Genomic DNA, 20,734 nt, shown 5'->3' with positions numbered 1-20,734 from the left:
CAGACATCATTTTGAATAGTTTTATCTATTCTGATGTCACATGTCTACCTATTCAGAAATATTTAATTGTCAAATAGCATCTTTGCCAACAACAGAATGCATAGGAATAGTGGCAGCTGAAAATATGGTCATGATGACAACCAACAAATTGTAAAAAAATAATATAAATGGAAATACATCAATTAAAAAGAAAAATAGCTATTGTAATATACTAGCTGTGTAAGCCCGTGCTTTCAAAAGCCCAGTCTCCTAGAAACTATTGAAATTGTCAGAAAAAAAAACTGAAATGCAGAGTCAGTGGTTTTGTTTTGCAGACATGCTCACCCCCCTCTATCAGCAGTTAAGTGAGTTTCTCTCTCATTTGTCTTTCCTCGGCAGTTTCACTTTGGCAACAGAGTCACTTCATTTCAACTTCATGCTGTAGCCTCGTACTTCTTTCTTCTTCCGACTCGTTAACTTGGGGCCGCCTTACCAGCTCTTTGTGCTTCATGCTGTAGCCCCGCACTTCCAGGCCTGACAGACAGACACACACTTCCAAGCGTAGATGTTTATACAGTATATAAGATACTTATGAGTAAAAGACAAACATTCCTATGAGCATTAATTTAGCTAAAAATACTTATTAGTAAAAAACAAAGATTGTTATCAACATTAATTTACCTTAATAATTGCTTAGAGGTAAAAGACAGGTAGCATATCATTAATTTACCTCAATGAACTACTTTTTCAAAATTACTAAGATGTAACTGTCATAATATTAGTACTTTGTGTCAAGCACATAAAGGCTGTATTGAACATAAGTTGCTTCACGATGTTGTGATTTACATCAAAGGGAAAGCCACTCCAACACTTAGACCACACAAATGTCTAAATTATTAATTACTTAACAATAAATAATTTTTAAAAACATTTTAGAATAACAAACAACTAGGGCAGTGAAATAATTAAGACTCAAAATGAACAAACAAGGAAGCTTCAATTTAAACAAAATAAAATTGAGCAAGGGTAAGGGCAGATTACTTGGATTACTAGGATCATTAAGTAAATATATATTCCACACTTCACTACTATACAAGTATAAATATATATAAGCATGGTGCCAGTACACATGGTTCCCTGAAGTGCTTTTTCATGGCCGTTTATCAGTTCATTATCCTAGCAAGGACTGCTCACCCAGCTATCAGTGCTAGACTGATGACAAGATGGCTATGCAGATATCATGATAGGAGATAAAGAGATTTTTTGGGGAACCAACCCGGCCATCCACGTTTTACTTCTAAGTCCAAGCAAAACCAAACACACAATGGTGTGAAAGAATATAAAACTATTGCCATGAGAATAAAGTAGCTACAATCAATCTGGCTTTCTTGTCTGCCTTTGGAAATTCACAGAGCTCCTTAGCTCTGGTCGTTCTGGTTAGAAGTGAAGCTTCCTTCTGGGAGGACACATTTTTATAGCCCAGGGACCAGAAGGGGTGGAGACAGTTGCCCTCACTGGGTGGTTTGTCTATACTGCGGAGGAAGAAAAAGGCAAGATAGTTAGTGGCAGTGACCCCTCTTGCTCCGGGGTGGTATAACATACCTGGGAAGAACTTGGATGCATGACAATATATGTATTTATATATACACATTATCAGCCAGATACTTTCATGTTTTTGATAGAAGTGTATACTTTTTTTGCAGAATGAAGGCTATTCCATGTGACAGACTGCTAAGAAAACTGAAGATTTCATTCAAAGGTGTATTTTACTGTCTTGAGAGAACTGGACAGAGTGGATCTAACCAGGATAGAAAAAGAGAGGGAAGGCCAAGATGGACAACTGCATTAGAGGATAAGATCATCAGAGTGTGCAGTGTGAAAAACAGATGCCTTACAGGTAAGCAAGGCATTTTTGGGAACATGATGTTTATTATTTAAAACTTTAAAAACTTAAACAAGTATGAAGCTTTAAGTTGCTCCTATCTCCCAACAAGGCATTGCAATATTGGAGATTAGTTTAAGTTAACATCTGCTGTGCTGTGTACCCAGTAAAACGAAGATACTTACTTCCATGTCTGTCACAGGTCGGTGGCAGTAGTAAAATACAAACAACAACTAAGATTTAAACATTGAGATAGAGAATGTATTTCCTGTGCCAGTGTTTCCCAGAGGCCACTTTCTGTGATCTGTTAAGATTGGTTGGTACAAGTATGACATTAAATACTTGGATTCCTTCCCAAAATTATTCTCAACCTTTGGCTACCTCTGTGACCTGTGTGACATCATGCAAGACACTTTTTCGATCATGGCTTGAACTGCAGAAATCTAAACCTACTAGCCAACCCGCGGCGCACCATATGCCGCATAATCAGGCCGGTTTTTTAATAATTTTTAAGCACAGGGAGAAAATGAACATTTGAAAAATCGGTAATGTAATAAATCAGCAAGAAAAGCAACATTGCAACAATGCACGGAACGAACCAACCCACAATCGTCCGTGCGGCGCTCAGGTGCGGAGGGTGGAACGGAAGGAGAGGAGAAGGACGTCCACTCGCTTCATCCGTCAGGCTAGTCTGCTGATTTCTCATCCAGTATGCACTGCCTGCTCATGTGCCCACCTCCAACTCGTCACTCGAATCGCTGTTGTCTTTGTACAGTCCAGATGCAGCTGTGACTCACATAATAATAATAATAATTCATTACATTTATATAGCGCTTTTCTCAGTACTCAAAGCGCTATCCACACAGGGAGGACCTGGGAAGCGAACCAACAATCTTCCACAGTCTCCTTACAGCAAAGCAGCAGCACTACCATTGCGCCACCTATGAGGACGTAACACGTAGACTTTTCATTGCTCTGTGCAGTTTTGGCTGCCTTTCTATATACTGTATAATCCACCAAGACACCCGACCACGGTAGCAGTGAGGAGGGAGGGGGTTGTGTACAAAGTGCAGGAGCATCTAAGAAGACGCATGTTTGTTGTGGATGCGAATTGCTGTATGTAGCGTGTAAAACAGTTTGCTATGATGCACGCGGTCATGCGTTGTAACCGAAAACTCGGTTTTTAAAGACTGCTCACTTCATTGTGTATACGACTGTAGGTGAATGAAAAGATGCAACTCTGGAGAGGGCAGCAAATAATACAGCATTTTACATGCTGCATACAGCGATTTACATCCGTGACAAATATGCCTCTTCTTAGATAGTCCTGTCGAATCCACCCTCGTTCTCGAAGCATACACACCACCTGGTCATGTGGTGCCTCTGTGTGAACCGGTCAGGCACAGAGAAGGTCAGCTGCCGAGAGAGCGTCTCGACTGTTGCAGGGCCTGCATTGGTGAAGCAGGTGAGACGGTAATGAAACAGAGGCACAGGGCTTATTGGTTTTTAAAGACTGCTTCCTTCATTGGGTTTTAACCAATGCATGGAACAGACCAACACACAATCGTCTGTGCGGCGCTCAGGTGCGGAGGGTGTAACGGGAAGAGAGGAGAAGGACGTCCACTCCGCTCCCTCCGTCATGCTAGTCTGCTGATTTCTTATTCAGTATACACTGCCTGCTCATGTGCCCACCTCCAACTTGTCACTCGAGTCATTGTCGTCTTTGTACAGTCCAGATGCACCTGTGACTCGCGTAGACTTTTCATTGCTCTGTGCGGTTTTGGCTGCCTTTCTATATATAATCCACCAAGACACCCGACCACGGTGGTAGCGAGGTGGGAGGAGTGTGTGTACAAAGTGCAGGAGCATCTAAGAAGACGCATGTTTGTCGCGGATGCGATTGCTGTATGTAGCGTGTAAAACAGTTTGCTATGGTGCATGCGGTTGTGCGTCATAACCGAAAACTCGTTTTTTAAAGACTGCTCACTTCATTGTGTTTTAACCTCAGTTGTAAAGGAATGTTTTAAGGATCCCATGGGATACCCCTCGCAAACAGTTTTACACGCTGCATATGGCGATTCACCTCCGCGAGAAACATGCCTCTATTAACAGTTAACGTCGGTTGGAGCTGCATGTGACCTCTACGACAGACGAATATAAATGATGCCAGTTTTTCTGTGTCGTCGTGTCCGAGTTGGTGGGCTTGGCTCTGTGAGTTGTTGTCGTATCCAATGGTCTTGGAGTTGGTGGGCGTGGCTCCTTCCTGTGTGCGCCATAGGTGTCTTACTTGTCGGTGGCTTAGTGAATCCATGCCCCTTCCGGCGTGCTTTCCATGGTTGTCTTGCCTTTCCATGGGTGTCTTGCCTTAGTGAATTATATATATAGAAGATAGAAAAAGCACTTGGGATTTGCAAATTACTTTGGTTTAAAGAATGACCTAAATTCAATCATTTCAATGAAAGCGACATAAAAAAAATAATATCTGAATATAAATATCTTGCAAGGCTTTTTGCAATACTTTTAAATAAACTTCAAATTAAAAAAAAAATCTTATAAAGAAGAAATAATAAAAACAAACGATCAGCTGGAAAGTTTAGTATGTTCAATGTTTCAACATTACAGAACAAACAAGTGTTGGATTTTTGCACTGTGTGTGGCTTGTCGATGGCATTTCTTTGTAAATCACTTTACTCTTCTGTTTGTTTAAGGATATCTACAATTTGGATATCCATCCTCTCAAGCCTTTTAATGCCGATGTTTCCATTATTACACAGTCCAGCTTGCTTTCTGTTGCCATTGACCTTGAGGAGATTCCCTTTATTCAAAAAGTCCATCCCTGAATCTTTATTGATTCATTTGAATCTTCCTCTTCTATATAAACTCCAGAACATATTGTTTCTTCTTGGTTTATTTGGAACATACAGTAACTCACAACCATTTTCGGTTCATGTATTTGTGGTAACTTTCGTGAGCTAATCATATACAAAGCAGTAATGCTTCTTGCAGAATTCAAGCCCAGCTCCTAACTAAATTCATCACACTCTGATCTTCCAGTGTCTCATCCCAGCAGTCACTCAATACTTCTTTGTGTGACTTTGTCAAAGTTTATAATGTTAAACCAATTTTTTATATAGCCAGTTGTATGTTAATCAGTGCCCCACATTTCAGTACAACGTGGATAAGTAAAATAATTATATAAAAAGACTTATATTAAATAAAAGATTTCTCTTTGTCCCATATTAATAAAAGCATAGTTAAATATTAAACAGCCAATGATAGCATTAATCAAGTTGCCAACAAATTAAGCCGCTACCAATCATAAGAAAAAAAGGAGGCTCCAATGCAAGTTAGTAATTTCATCAGCCCAATAATTTCAAAGGGATAAATAATGATAAACTAATCGTAAATCAAAAACAAGCATGGGATATTGAAATCCTATCACTAAACTCATTATATATTATTTGGTGCATGGTACATCATAAAACCGATTCTTATGTGCAATAAAGCCTTACAATTATATTAATCATAATTAACACACAACCCCCACAATTATATTCATGCACCAGGGTAAGAGTCCCAAAATACCAATTTACCACTCAAATCATCTAGAAAGTGGAAGTTCCATCCAACAGACATGGGTTAGCATAACCCTTACGTCTGTAGCACGACCATATAATAAAATATCTCCACTTGATTGTCAGGAACCCGCAAAGTCTACTGAATGACTTCAGCATTTTCCAGTTGCAGGTAATAAGAGGCCAGGACATGTACAGTATGTCAATACCAGAGAGAGGATGTGGCAGAACACTGCTATAATTAGACCAGGAGCAAGTAAGGAGCAGTATTGGTCACTCATACATGGCTCTTCTAAACCCAGTATAAAGTAAAAGTCACTCTGAATGGTAGGCTAGAACCCTACGCACTGAAAAAAATATATAAATATGAAAAAATTAATCACAGTTTCATTAATGCTTTCATTGGGTTGTTTAATTAATGATCCACATTTAATTAATATGGGATAAGAAGAAACCTTTTATGTAATTCCTTTGATGTATCTCTTTTGATTATTGTACTGAGACATGGGGGGTAAAAGTTTGACATGTCTTTTCTAGGGTGTGACCATGCTTCTTTGTTACTGCTGCACTGGAAAGCTACAATTCTCTTTTCAAATTTCATTCACTGGTATTGACAGATTATATATCTCCTTCTTTTGGAAATTAATTTTCCAAATTTTCTGGAATTACCCAGAAAGGATGTACTGTGTTTTGAATTAAAATATTCTGGACACATACATTTTATTTTGTATCTAGTCAAGATTGTAAATTGTTTATCTTTGGCTTTTTTACACTTTTTTTAATTCAAAGGTAACATAATGGATACACTGCATATCAAAGACAATTTTATTCCCTCTGTGATGTTTCCTTGAAATCTCATTGAGGAGCAGTCCATGTATCTTTTCTGTACATCTTATTTATTCTTACTTTTACTTACTTACTTTAATGCCTCCGAACCACAGCTTTATTAACACGTTGATCATTTGTCTTTTAATGCATTCAAACTAAAAGAGAAAAATCTAATTCTGTTACAGCTTTTTCTCTTCTTTTATTCAGCTGGGTTGCCGAGATAATGCCACCAAGAATTTTCATACTAGCAACACAGATGTTCATCCAGGAATAACCTTCACAAAAAACATTGATTGGCCATAAACCTCCTATTTAAAATATTTCTCATGAAAAAAATACACTTACAGTAACACCAAATTGTTTCAGGGGAAGGTAATCTAAGCAAGAATACCTGATAAAAATAAATTTCTGGAATTGGATAAGAAGAAAAACATCTTACATAATCATTTCAATTGATCATGTTTGGAAAATAAGAAAGATAAGTAAAAAAGGGCACATGGGTCCAAACCTGTACACAATACTTTTTACATCATTGTCAGTTGTATTTGATTTGATATTGTAAATCTATTAAACAGATCCAAATTTGGCTGAGGGTTTTACTCTTGTGTAGATAAGCAGGATTGAGGACACTGGTAGAAATAGAAGTGGAGAAGTACTCATACAGTTGCTTTTATTGAGGGTTTCCATATATTTCAAAACAGTTCCGATGTAGTTACCAGAAAAGCATTCCAGCAGTAAAATGGCTCATGTTACAAAAAAAAAAAGTTCAGATGTCTTCTTTTTAAAAATTTTAGTGAAATTCAAAGCAAACAGTTCAAACAATGTAAGGAAAAATTTGGACATCAGCCTCAGTAGGCTTTGCACCCTAGGAACCAAGTTACCCAAACTATTCTATAAAATTTTAGTAATTATTTATGCCTCTGATGCTGATCTTTCTGATCATAAAATAGGTCATTACAATGACAATTGATGGGAAGAATTCATAATTAATGCAGAATTACGGTATTTGAGGGATCCTCTAGAGTGCCTCTTTCTTTTGTACGATTTGGCTCAAAAACTAATCAGCACATCATCATCCTATAACAGGCTTAAATTTCGAGTTTGGTATTTTTCCATTCAGCCATTTTAGCTCTAGACCATCCTCAAGAAACTGTTAGACACAGACACACACAGACAGAGATACACCCATCATCGTGATTTTGATGTTTTCGGTATCAGGGGACCCTAAAAATCAGGATCTGTTAAAAAACCAGAGTTTGAAACTTTTGATGAATCTAAAGCTTTTGCTCCTCCCCCATAAATAATAGAATTTAAGGCTATGGCAGCAAAGCAAAAAAGTTAACAATATACACAAAAAAAGGGAAAAAGAAAAACATATTGTCTATGGTATTCTGCTTTAGGTTTACATATCTAGATTATGTCTTAAGGTTTACATGTAATATAATTTACCGCACATACATTCATGTGTAGATAATAATCTGAAAACTATTTCATGTTTCTTTCATGCTTTAGGTTTACATATCTAGGTTATGCTTTGGTTTGCTCCCTGCCCTACCATAACCTATTGTCTATGGGGAAGGAGCAAAAGCTTTAGATTCATCAAAATTTTCAATCTCTGGTTTTTCGACAGATCAAGCTTCAGAACTATTGTTACACAGAGCTGACATTAAGAACATTCCATTACATTTAACTTTTTGGGAGTGGAACACCATCTTTCATTATCTGTGTTAAAGCTATATTATATTCAGGTTCAAACTAAGGAAAAACTAAGGTACATTTACCACTAACATTAACTTAAAGGGTACAAAGCATTTGTCAATAAGAAATATTGCAAACCTCCAAGTATAAAAACAAAGCATGAGGACATTGAAACTCTAGCAGTTAATATAATGCCATAATATCTGAAATGGAAAATAAATCAAATCACTTTTTCATGCTTGCATTGCTACATTTGCTGACACTCAGGCTGCCGCTATTGTTGTTCATTAATTAGTGACTAAAATGAAGTAAAGCTGTGGTTGCACCCAATTTAATTATGCTACTCTTTTATGTCTGCTCTCGGTGACCATCTGCCAGACTTAGCAGTATGTCAAGGGTGACACTCATAAAAAGCCTCTATTGACTGATGTTATGGTAGAATTGATGGTACTCTTCTATGTCCAGTGCATTACCAGATTTAATCATGGCCAAGCTTATACTTACTTAGTGCCCACAGCTGAGACACATAAAATCTAAATAGGTCTAAATAAGAAATGGGTCAGCGTAAGTGACTGAGACACTTTTGAATGTACTGGCTAGCATGTCATACCAATTAGAAGAAAGAATATCAATGAGTCTGGAGCAGTGGTTTTTGAAAAAGGATGAATAACACAGAGAAAATCTGTCAGCTTCTACAGGTCCTTTCAGCAGAAACTAGACAGTCTTTGTCATGTTTTTTTTCTCCAGATTTACTTTTGTTGTGCATTTTTGTATACCTTTTTTGTTTTTTTGTGTTTTGAAAAGAGCTAAACTTTGAGGATTCCGTGTAGTTCTTCTGTCCTGTTTTCTCTTTTTAGTGCGTTAGCACTATGGCATTTTAAATTCATGTGGTTTCCTCCTTTCACCGTAGTGACAAAAAAAAGCTTTGACAGTATTTCTTTGTTTCTTTGCATCCTGCCAACTTGAGTCCCAATGTTGAAAGAAGGATAGTTTTGTGGAGTAAGAATAAAAAGACGAAACCCAGGAAAGACAGAGCCGACATTTTAGGAAGACAACGAGATTAGTTCACAGCACTGTCTTGGATTGTTCTATTGTTTCCTGTGTTCCTCTTATCTTAAAGCCTGACTCAGTTGTTTGAATTTAAATAGTTAAATAAAAATCCTGCATAGTAATTATTCAGAAAAAATGAAGAGGAAAATTATTTTAGCATTATTAATGTCTAAATCTAACTTCCACATTCACTACTAATAACTACTTCACAATGTTTTAAAAACTTCAAAATTATTATTTTCATACAAAATGTCTCTGGCTGTTATATATCACATTTATGTTGAGTTTCATCTTCCTTGTTTTGTTATGCTGATACAGTCTTCATTTTTCAAACAAAAATATAAGAAGAATGGCTTTAGATATGATGTCCGCATTCACATATAGATCTCAATTCCCATGTGAAATCTCATAATGTACAGTAACTTACGTTGCTCCAATCGGATCTGTGAGCCTCAAATCATATTTCCTAAGTCACGCTCTGTGCAGTTATATTAGTTAGCATATTCAACTTGTGTCTAATGCAGACAATGATGAATTTAAAGTAATAGTTGATGAAAATGCAAGTTGCAAACATGTTAATTTTTAGGTTGGGGTGGATTGCACTGGTGCAAAAACTTCAGTTTCTTTGTATTTGTGGTATCACCATTATTTGTATATACTGTTACATTGCTGCTGACAATATCAATAGTTTCATCAAAGGTGTGGCCTCTTGGGATTACTCAAATTCCTATATCGCCCTATTCATGTGAATTTCTATCTGGCATTTAGGAAGAACTGCAATGTCGTTGCTGATTTGCAACTTGTTTCACACCAAAAGCAGTTAAAGATATGCTCTTTTTGTGAAAATTAAAAGCAAACTTAGTTTATTTATTAAGCAGTTGTCACATTACTCCAAATATAATTTCACTACTGAAGTTCTATTTTTGGCTTCCCTGATTGTATTTTTATTTGATTTTATCAAAATAGATGAGAAACCAAGATTACATTAACAACCTGGCTTATCTGGGTAGCATTGTTGTCTATGAGTTGTTCCACTGGGAGCTACCGCATCAAAGGATGGTCATGTGATATTTCCCCTCTGTTCCATGACACATTACTGTGGCATAAATAATATATTAATTATTAATTAGTAAAAGTAAAGTCAAAACAAGATAAAATATTTGATCAACAGAAGAAAATAATGTGTGTTTCTATCCCTACAGTGTAAAAGTTATGTTGTAAACAGAATTAGTCTACAACTTAATGAAAGATGCATTTCTATAGTTGGGTTAAAATTTCTTGTTAGATTGCTAATTTAAATATCCATCTTTTGGTACTGGCCAATTAAAAATATTCTACAGTTACTGCATGTTTATAAAGAAGCAAAAGCAAAACTAAAGGTATTAAGGAGCCATTTTTTCACATGCTTCTTTTATGAAAAAAGATTGAAATATACTGCAGATTGTATTGAATAGTTATTGTCCATCTAGTCTCACCAAACTGCTTAATCCAAATTAAAAACTTATTGTAAGTAAATCATCCAGTCATATTTGTATTAATAACAACTGACCCAAAACATACAGTGCATGGAGAGTTAACACTGACATATTTCAAGGAGCCATAAATCTTGCATATTACCAGAGGTCTTGGGTTTTGCACTAATCATGTGTGACTCTTTCCCAAGTTAATCATGAAACCTCATGCTCGCTAATCAATAAGAGGCGTCTCACAGCTGAGGGCTGCACTTCATTGTGACAAATCTCTTTCATTGTGTCACATTCATCTTTCAGTAGTTTCAAGCAATATTTCCACTGGACTTTATATTGAAAACTGTCAAGGCATCTACAATATGTAACTAACTTTCAGTGCCACAAATAGAGCACCTATTTCATTAGTATGTAATCAGAGCATGCTCCCAACCAACATTTAGTTTAGGTACTGCAAAAATACATCTACCCTTATGTAACAAGACCTTAACATACACTTCCTTAGGTTTTCATAACACGAAGCATCAGTAAAGTGTGCAATGTGACCTAATAAAAAAACATCACTTTGTAGTGGTCTGAGGTGGTTTAACTGAGACATATTCCACTAGATATTACTAATTGAGTATAAGACCTGTGAATAGTAACCATCATGTCACATAGATAAATAACCTATCTACTGATGTTTTATAAGTGTTATGAAGAGCAAAAGAAGCCTTTGTTTAGGTCTTGTTACATAAGAGTAAATGAATAATAGAAGCATTTTTGCAGTACCTAAATTAAAGTGTTACCCATATTTATTTTTTGCTGTTAAGTCAAATTCCTTGTCCATCTCTTTATTAGCAAAATCTAGTAAGGTGAACTAAACTAATAATAATCATCAGTAGTGTGAAAATAACACCTCAGAGTAATTGCATAGTAAAGGCCCACCCATAACATCCATCCATCCATTATCCAACCCGCTACATCCTAACTACGGGGTCATGGGGGTCTGCTGGAGCTAATCCCAGCCAACACAGGGCGCAAGGCAGGAAACAAACCTCGGGCAGGGCGCCATCCCACCGCAGGGCACACACACACCAAGCACACACTAAGGACAATTTAGAATTGCCAATGCACCTAACCTGCATGTCTTTCCCTGAGGAAACCCACACAGACACGGGGGGAACATGTTGTGGACAGCGTACCGACAAACACAGACAGACCGACACCAGGATGTCCAAAGCACTCTCCTTTATTTTTATTTTTAGCACCACAATGCCTTCTCTCACCAACTCTCTTCCTTTCTTCCTCTTTCTCTTCTTCTTCTCTTTCTTTCTCTTTCTCTTTGACCTCCTTCCTCCTCCTCCTCACAAGCTTCGTCTCTTTCCTCCCAACTCTGGCTCATTGTCTGGAAGAAGGCGGCTCCTTTTATCAGGACCCAGATGAGCCCCAGGTGCTCCCCTTGACGTCACTTCCTGGTGTGGCGGAAGTGTCAGGAAAGCCCATGGAAGCACTCCGGGTCTTCTTGGAATTATTTCCGGCAGCACTTCCTGGTATGGCGGGAGTGCTGCCATCCAGGATTCTCCAACTGTCCGGGCGCCCCCTGGCGGTGGCCACGTCCTCTCACGGGGCTCCGTCTCTGTGGCCCCCAAATAGACTCGGGCGGCTGCCCTCTCGTGGCCGAGGAGAAGTATTGTCCCCGTTGGGGACTGTCCAGGCGTCCCGGCCAGGCAGTGTCCCCGTACATCTGTGACAATGCAAACTCCACAAAGTGAGGACCCGGGATGCGAACACAGGTCTCCTAACTGCGAGGCAGCAGCACTACCCACTGCACCACCGTGCTACCTGCTCCCACCCATACCATATATTTTTATTCTTCCTATACGCAGATAACTTGAATTGGTAGAGGTGTTGGGTGAAATTGTCTATGTAAAACTCTATACACTTCATAGCAGCAGCGCTATTCAAAATAATCCAGTGTACCCATGTTTCGAAAGTTACAGAAGCAGCGCTTCAAACAGAAATTGTAGTGCCAAATGGTGTTTAGTCGCAGAGATAGAAATAGAACCAAAAGATGAGATCAAGTTCTATACCAGGCCTAATTTGCAACTGAGGAATTAAAATGTTTATAGGCATGAAATGACACAAAATACATCTTAGAAGTGACACTAAAATTAAAAATGAATGAACTGAGATCATAATAATCAAGTCATATATACAGTAGCTCAGTTTTGTTCTAAAGCTTGCTTACTCTCTCGTCTTTCTAACATCAGATATAACTTTGTTACCCGAATTACATTTCTTGTGACATATATTACTGTATATAGTAAGAATGACCGATAACCTGATTTCATTAAAAAAAAAAACATTATTTTTATGGTTGCACTGGAGTGATGTGATGTTCATGTGCTTAGTTTGCTTTTTATTCTCATAAAACAAATTTCAGCTAATTTGTAAATACTTTTTGTGATGATCAAGAGTCAAGCAAGCAGAGACCTGTAATTTCTCCAAAATGCCAACCAAACTTCGAAAGGAATAGTTTGAAATTTTAAGGTGAGTTGTCACAAGTACTACCTCCAATCATTCCCATCACATGTAAATATAATATTATAACAATAATAAGTGACTAGATTTGTATGCTTTGGAGTTGAAGCCATACTTTGAAAGACATCAGCGCAGTCTTGATAAGCAATACAAAAAAATTATTACCAAAATGAAACACACGAGGGAGGGTATAACAGAAAGAGCGAACACAAAACAATAAAGTCTGTGCCTCTCTAAGTCTACCTAAACTTTTTAATGGATATCTAACTGAGTGTCTCTCCTTCCTGCCTCTCAGTCTTTCTTTTCTCTTCCTTGAGTTGAGTCCTTGATTGTGCTCCTCTCTTGACTCAAAGCTCATCTGTCTAAGAAGGTGGAAGCGATTATAAGGATACTCCTGACAGTACTTCCAATGCCATTTTGGCCTACCAGGCTGCACTTCCAGGTCATCTGTTTCTACAGAGACTGCCGCAAATGCTACATTTTGAAAGAATCTTTGTGTTGCACATCTCTTTCAGAAGATTACTTCTGTTACTCACTAAAGGCCTGAGATACTATTGCTCCTTGTGGCTGATGACAAGGATGATGCAAGGATGGGGGAAGACAGCTTTTTCAGGACACTGCCTCCCCCAAAATGTTAGATGGCAGCTCCCTTGGAGTGTAGCGGTGCCCTGGATTCCCTCAGGGCATCCTGAGACTTGGAGTCCAGTTTCTCTGCCCTGTTGGGTGGAGACCTGGGGAATCAATGCTTCCATGCAGCCTGGGCTGATTTAAAGAGTTGGGATTCTCCATCTGACTCGGAGTTGCTGGCAAGTCACAGGGACGGAAGAGCGCACTTCCAAGTTAAGGACTATATAAAGAACTGTTGGAGACCCAGCAAGAAAGCTGGAGTTGGGAGGGAGTGTGACAGAGCTTGCTGGGAAGAGAGGAGGAGAATAATTATGTTTATTTATTGTATTTTTGGTAGATATGGTGCTTTGGAGGCACTATAGTGAAGAAAAAGATTAAATATCTTCTTAGTGCTTTTATCCGGTGCCTGCGTGTCTGTCTGCTGGGTTAAACGGGGCGACAGCAACCCCTAGCATTCTTACAGTCATATAAAGCTCAAAGTGAGACAAGACTGTTAGCATGGCATAGAAGCCAGATAATGGTATCCTGGCTGAAATGTGTACAGTCTCAGCATTACCTATATCTTCTTGCTCTTCTTTGCAATTAATAATAATAATAATAACATTTTTCAGGCCAACTTAATCCAGTTCTGGTTCATTTGGACACAATTCTGTCCTACCTGAAGTAGATACAAAACAGGAAATGATGTAAAACATAATGCCAGTGCACTGCAAGCCCACAATAACCACAATAACACAAAGGCCAATTTGAAACTACCAAAATACCTAACCTACATGTCTTTGGTGATGTGAGGAAAAAATTAGTGTACCTTGAAAAAACCCATGTAGACATGTAGAGAAATGTAAAAACATGCAAAACATGCTATACAAGTTGTAATCTAGCAATTAGCAAGGGCCTAACCCAGTGTGGAAAATATTACATGGTAGTTGGGAACTCACAATAATCTATTCATCAAAATCTTACTCTGGTACTACTAAATATACAATAAGTTAGATACAGAGAATGTTATCAATTAGGATAAGCGTATCTTAAGTAGATGAATCACATTATACATGGATTGGCAGTCTGCAAACAAAAATGCCAGCATGATGTGGAAAAGCCACCGTTAATGACATATACACTTAGACGCTGTCTTTCAATAAGTGCTGCAGCACAGCTCTGACTGCTTACACCTGAACGCCAACTCCCTTTAAAGCATCTGCCAGTCTCCAATCAGCTCCTGCATCCTGCAGAGAACTGAAGTCCTCTCAGTAGAAGTGACACAGATTCATCCCGATAGTTGTTTGTTGCACAACAACATGTAGTAACACTGAGCTCCAAGAGCCCAATAAGACCAATGGTTTCACTTTACCATTTTTACAGGCCACAGGAAATGCCTCATAAATTGGGGTGCATTTCCTGAAAGCTTTGTAATGCTAAATAATTTCTTTTCTCATACTTAATATTATTCATTAATTAGCAAGTATTTCCCAAAAACCTTTATAACTAAAGTAGTACGTAATTGCATTCAGAAACTAGCAAGTAGACCAATCCACTTGTTATTTTCAACATTGTTTTTTATTTGGACTTCTGCCTGAGATTCTGTTACAGAGAGACAGAGGTCACTCTAACCAAGTCACAAAAACACTGATGCTTTTATTTGGATAATGTAATAATAATAATAATAATAATAATAATAAATAACAACAGGTCAATGTTGCAATATAAATATAAAATTATAATGTAGGCTATACATTATTGCTTTAATACTGACAGACAATTTGAGTATTGTGGACGTTGACCCGGACACAGACAGGCAGAAACGCTCATGTCACCCAACATACGTTTATTTTCCATTCCCAGTTACAGTTCAGTACTCGCAACCCCACAGTCCCCAAAGTCCTGGCCACACAACACAATACCTTTCCACTCTTCAGGCCGCCTCCTTGTCTTCCTCCCAACGTCATTCAACTTCCACCCGACTCTTGTCTCTCTCTGAAGGGAGGCGGTCCCTTTAAATAAGCCCCCAGATGTGCTCCAGGTGTGTTCCCGGCAATCTCCCACCGACACGCCCCAGTGTGGTGGAAGTACCGGCTGTCTCCCCAGAAGCACTCCGAGTGTCCCTGTTCCTCTTCCCCCCAGCACTTCCTGGTATGGCAGAAGTGCTGAAGTCCAGGGTCTTCCAGGTATTGGGGTCCCCCTGAGAGTAACCACGGGTCCCTACAGGGTCGAGCTTCCCAGCTCTTTACCCGCGGCCCCCAGGGTGGTCGCCCCCTCGAGGTCTGGAGGAGGCACAAGCCCTCCTCCGGTCTTCTCTGGCGTCCCTGCTGGGTACCACCCCCATTCGGGTACCACATTATGTAATGAGTTAACCAATCAAACTTGCTTTGTAATCAGTTATATCCTTAAAAGTGGAACAGTGAATCACCCCTAAGTACCAGTAATGACAATAGCAGCTACCCAGAAAGTTATGCAACTCAGTTGCTGGTCTTAATGCTGTTTTATGGGAAGACATGAAACCCCTGAACCTTCACAATAATCAACACCTAATAGAGAAATACAGGTTACCCATGGGTCAAACAATGACCCTTCTTATTCTGGTACAGGATAAATTGGAAAGAGAAGAAACACACCATAATTTTCCCTCAGTCCCACCATCCAGCCTCTGACAGCTCTCGTGTCTGTGCCACCAGTGGACTCCTGCAGACCGTCGATGTTGCACATGGCCTCAGCAAGGCTGTTTTCTCCAAATCTGTGCATACAATGACCAGATAATTATTGACCCATGTATAAAACTCTGACAGGAGTTGATGCTTTGCATAACACTAAATTGGTCATCATGTCATTGCAGACACACCTGATATTGTAAAAATGACTTTTTACAGACATTGTGGCCAATGCTCATATCTGCTCTAACTCTGGAGTGTGTAGATGGCAAAGGATGGTGTGTTTGCTGGTGACTGGTAGTGGAACATAGTGAGTATTCTCTTTGTGAACACCTGCTAACTCCAGAGCTGATTTCCCACACCGTAGCTAAGGAGAGGTATAACACTGTACACCAAAGCACACACACTTTCATAGAGCATGGTCTAGGTATGTGGAAAATGAGACTGCCTGCCCGTGTCCTTGGGGGCTTTCTCAAACCCTAAAAAACAACATTTTTTCATTTTTTGCCACCGCTTCCATAAGTTTTTTAACTCATCTTTTGTGGTGTTGCTTCTTTTTCACAAGGAAGCCACAACACGTTTTGAGCCTATTATAGGTTAAATTAACTGGATCATTAGGTTTTTGTGCCTTTGCTTTTACTATAAATTTTTCATACATTTTTTTTTACATCTGCACATGTAAACAAATATTTGACAACTGAAATACATAATGTGGATGTTCCTGTTATCAACAGTCAATGATTCTCTGGGGCAGACACTGGGCAGGAGCCAACAAAAAGTACATTAAACTCCTTTGTTAAATGTCAAATAGCAAAGAGCTTCGGACATCACTTATAAAACCTCCCTTGTTCTTTACCTGTTGTTAACTATCTTGTTCGTTATTCACTAACATTGATAAACACATTTCTGGGAGTAAGACATGGATGGCTTATGCTGTTCCCAACTTGTACACCTTTGGTATCATGGTATCAGCAATCACTGTTACACTCTCATCATAGAATCAAATATCAATGCCCTTGTGGAGTTTCCATGATTGTTTTCCTCAGAAAGGCATCATTCTCTTTCTTGAAGCCTCCTGATTTCAAGGAAAAGCCTCCATCCTTGCCAAAAGAGCTGCATAACTCAAACATGTAGTCCCACCCAGTCTGCTGCCACACATTCATCTCATCCAGTCCAGCCTGTGAAGTTCTCTCAGACCACTGCTCTGCTGCCCAGCCTGTAAAGAGCTTTCTGCAGACTGCTCCAACATTTTCTCACAAACTCAGTAAGGAATTTATAACATCATAGCATGTTTTAAGTTTTTTTCAGTGACACTCTATAATTTTAACCAGGCTTTAAAGGGGTCCACAGGGTTTACTGGGGTTAGGATCCTTTGGGATTCACCACATTTTTCAACATGGTCTAACTAAACAAAATCTCACCATCAAAACAAACTTGAAGTCAGGATGAAATGGAAGCTGATATTTTATTTAATTTTCTATGAAACTATGAAAAAGAGTCCTTCAAGAAAAGTTCACACTGTTCAAGAAAAATAACCACCATGACATTTCACTCTGACATGAGCGTTCACACACATACTGATGACACCTAGGGAATGGAAACAGCAATCAATCAATCAATCAACATTTATTTATATAGCACATATTCATACAAAAAATGTAGCTCAAAGTGCTTTACAAAATGAATAGAAAAATAGAAGACACAATAAAAAATAAACATAAGTCAACATTAATTAACATAGAATAAGAGTAAGGTCCGATGGCCAGGGTGGACAGAAAAACAAAAAAAAAACTCCAAAGGCTGGAGAAAAAAATTAAATCTGTAGAGGTTCCAGACCAAGAGACCGCCCAGTCCCCTCTGGGCAATCTACCTAACATAAATCAAACAGTCCTCTTTCTATTTAGGGTTTTCATGGAAGGACCTGATGATGATGGTCACGTAGACTTCTGGCTTTCAGTCCATTAATGTTGGTGCATCATGATGCTTTGAGTAGGTGGTGGTGGCGCAGGCCGCCACCACAAAGAAACCGGAAAAAGAAACAGAAGAGAGAGTAGGGGTCAGTATGGATTTTGGAGCCACTGTGAATAATTATTATGAAGAATTGAACATACAGAGTATCAGTATTAAGTTAAAGTGAAGACCTGCAATGGGCACAGTAAAAACTATCAGTGGACAGATTCTGGGGTACAAAATGTAAAACAAAAAAACAGTAAAATAATTAAAAATATATTAAATTCATAGATTACAATTGACAATATTCACTGTAAAAATGTTCTTGTTAAAAACAGCAAAGAACTGGCAGCAGGGCTTCCAGAAAGTCACTGTAAAATTAACAGAACCTTACCATTACTAAGATTTACGGTTTGTTACTGTTTTGATGTAAAACAGGAAGAAACTGTTTTTTATAACTTTTTTTATAAATTGAAACTGACTTATTTGCAGAGAAAGAACAAATAGAAATAATGCTTCACCACACTTCACATGTGCTCTTCACCACAGATTAATCATGAAATGCAAAAAATACTGTAAGATACTGTTATTAAGTAACATGACCCCTGTAAAAGTCATATGACACCTTTACTGATTCTTAAGAATGGTAAAATTCTGTATTCAAAGATAGCTGGATTATACCATTGAAATTTGGCTGTAAATTAACAGCAATTTGTAATAGTGTTGTTCAAAATCAAGCTACCAGGGTCTAACAACAATATGTCTTTTTTGGTAGTACATAATATGTTGGCTTAGTCTAGAGTCTTCCAAACTTTTGTTAAGTTATTACCTATTTTTGGATCTTGCCCTTACTTCTTATTTTGGCTATTTTGACCTTCCTATAGAGATTTTTGATTTTCTGCTTGTTTTTGGCTGTGTGGCTTTCGATAAGGCATTGAAATAAATGCATTAACTATTAGCCTTATTTATGTAATAGCTTACCTTTCAGATTGTCATTTAAATCAGCTCTCTCAAGTTGTCTCAAAAAGCCATCTGAGGACAATCTAAAGCAATTGTGGTTTTCAAGAGTACACCTGAAGGAGGACACACATACAACATATAAACCCCTGTTTGCATGGGTTATGTCCTCTAAAATTCAAAACACACAGAATTTAAGCTGAATTAAAACATTTAAATTGGCCTGGTATCAGTTCATTTAGGTTTGTACATAAGTGAATGCGACCTGCGATTGATCCAGCAATGGTCTCTGGCTTTTACCTGATGATGACAGGGTGGTGTCCAATGCCTTGAATGTTTAATTCTGAATTAAGTGAATTTAGACAATAGTTGGGTAGATGACTATGAACTGTTAAGTATAGTTTTGATAGCATGGTAACTCACAGTTATTATATTTTCGTGGTTTCCTTTCTTCTTCCCCCTGCTTGCCCACTCATGTACAAATTTACATACAGCATGAAGATTAACACTGTAACAAAACAATACAATCTTTAAAATGTAAAGAACTACATTGTTAATAAGTATACTGTTTAGAATAACATCAACATATATAAAAGGCACAGTATAAAGCAAATATGGAATAACTATTAGATTTATAAATCAAGAAATGAGAGAAGGACGGCACAGTGGCGCAGTGGTAGTACTGCTGCCTTGCAGTTAGGAGACTCGGGTTCGCTTCCCAGATCCTCCCTGAGTCGAGTTTGCATGTTCCCCCCGTGTCTGTGTGGGTTTCCTCCCTCAGTCCAAAGACATGCAGGTTAGGTGCATTGATGATCCTAAATTGTCCCTAGTGTGTGTGCCCTGTGGTGGGCTGGCACCCTGCCCGGGGTTTGTATCCTGCCTTGCACCCTGTGTTGGTGGGGATTGGCTCCAGCAGACCCCTGTGACCCTGTAGTTAGGATATAGCGGGTTGGATAATGGATGGATGGATGTGTTTTCTTCACATAAAGCTGGCATTGCACTACAGGACTCAAAAAAGCTACTAGTCAGAGAACATGTCACAATTAATATCTGCATTTGCTAAATTTAGTTGCCTCTGAAGAGTTCAATTATATGACTAAAAATTAAAGGATAAGAAAGATGTGAGAGACGGCCAGGGCACTTACCCAACCAGGACGCCTCCGTATTGGAAGAGCCAGGGAAGAGGACGTGCATAGTGAGTACTAGGTGGCAGCCCCCCTGGGTTGTGGCAGCACCACGGCTTTCCATAGGTCGTCATGGGAATTTGAGTTCTGTTACTCAGCCCTGTTTGGCGCCACGGTTTTCTGCCAGGGGGTGCTGCGGGGACTAGGGAGCCCTACTTTTTGGGGCTCTAGCCTTACCTGAAAGTGCTCCCAGGTCAAGCCTTTGAGACACCAGAAGTAGTTCCAGGGATTATTTAAAAGGAGCTGCCTGCCACTACGCAGGGAGCCAGAATTGAGAGGAACAGGGACAAAGCTTGCTGGAGGAGGAGTGGTGGTGGAAAGAGAGAAGACAAAGAAAAGAAGTGTATTGTAAATATTGTGCTCTGTGCTG

This window comes from Polypterus senegalus, chromosome 8, assembly GCF_016835505.1.
Source record: "Polypterus senegalus isolate Bchr_013 chromosome 8, ASM1683550v1, whole genome shotgun sequence".
NCBI classification, from domain to species: domain Eukaryota; kingdom Metazoa; phylum Chordata; class Cladistia; order Polypteriformes; family Polypteridae; genus Polypterus; species Polypterus senegalus.
This window is presented reverse-complemented; position numbering follows the sequence as displayed.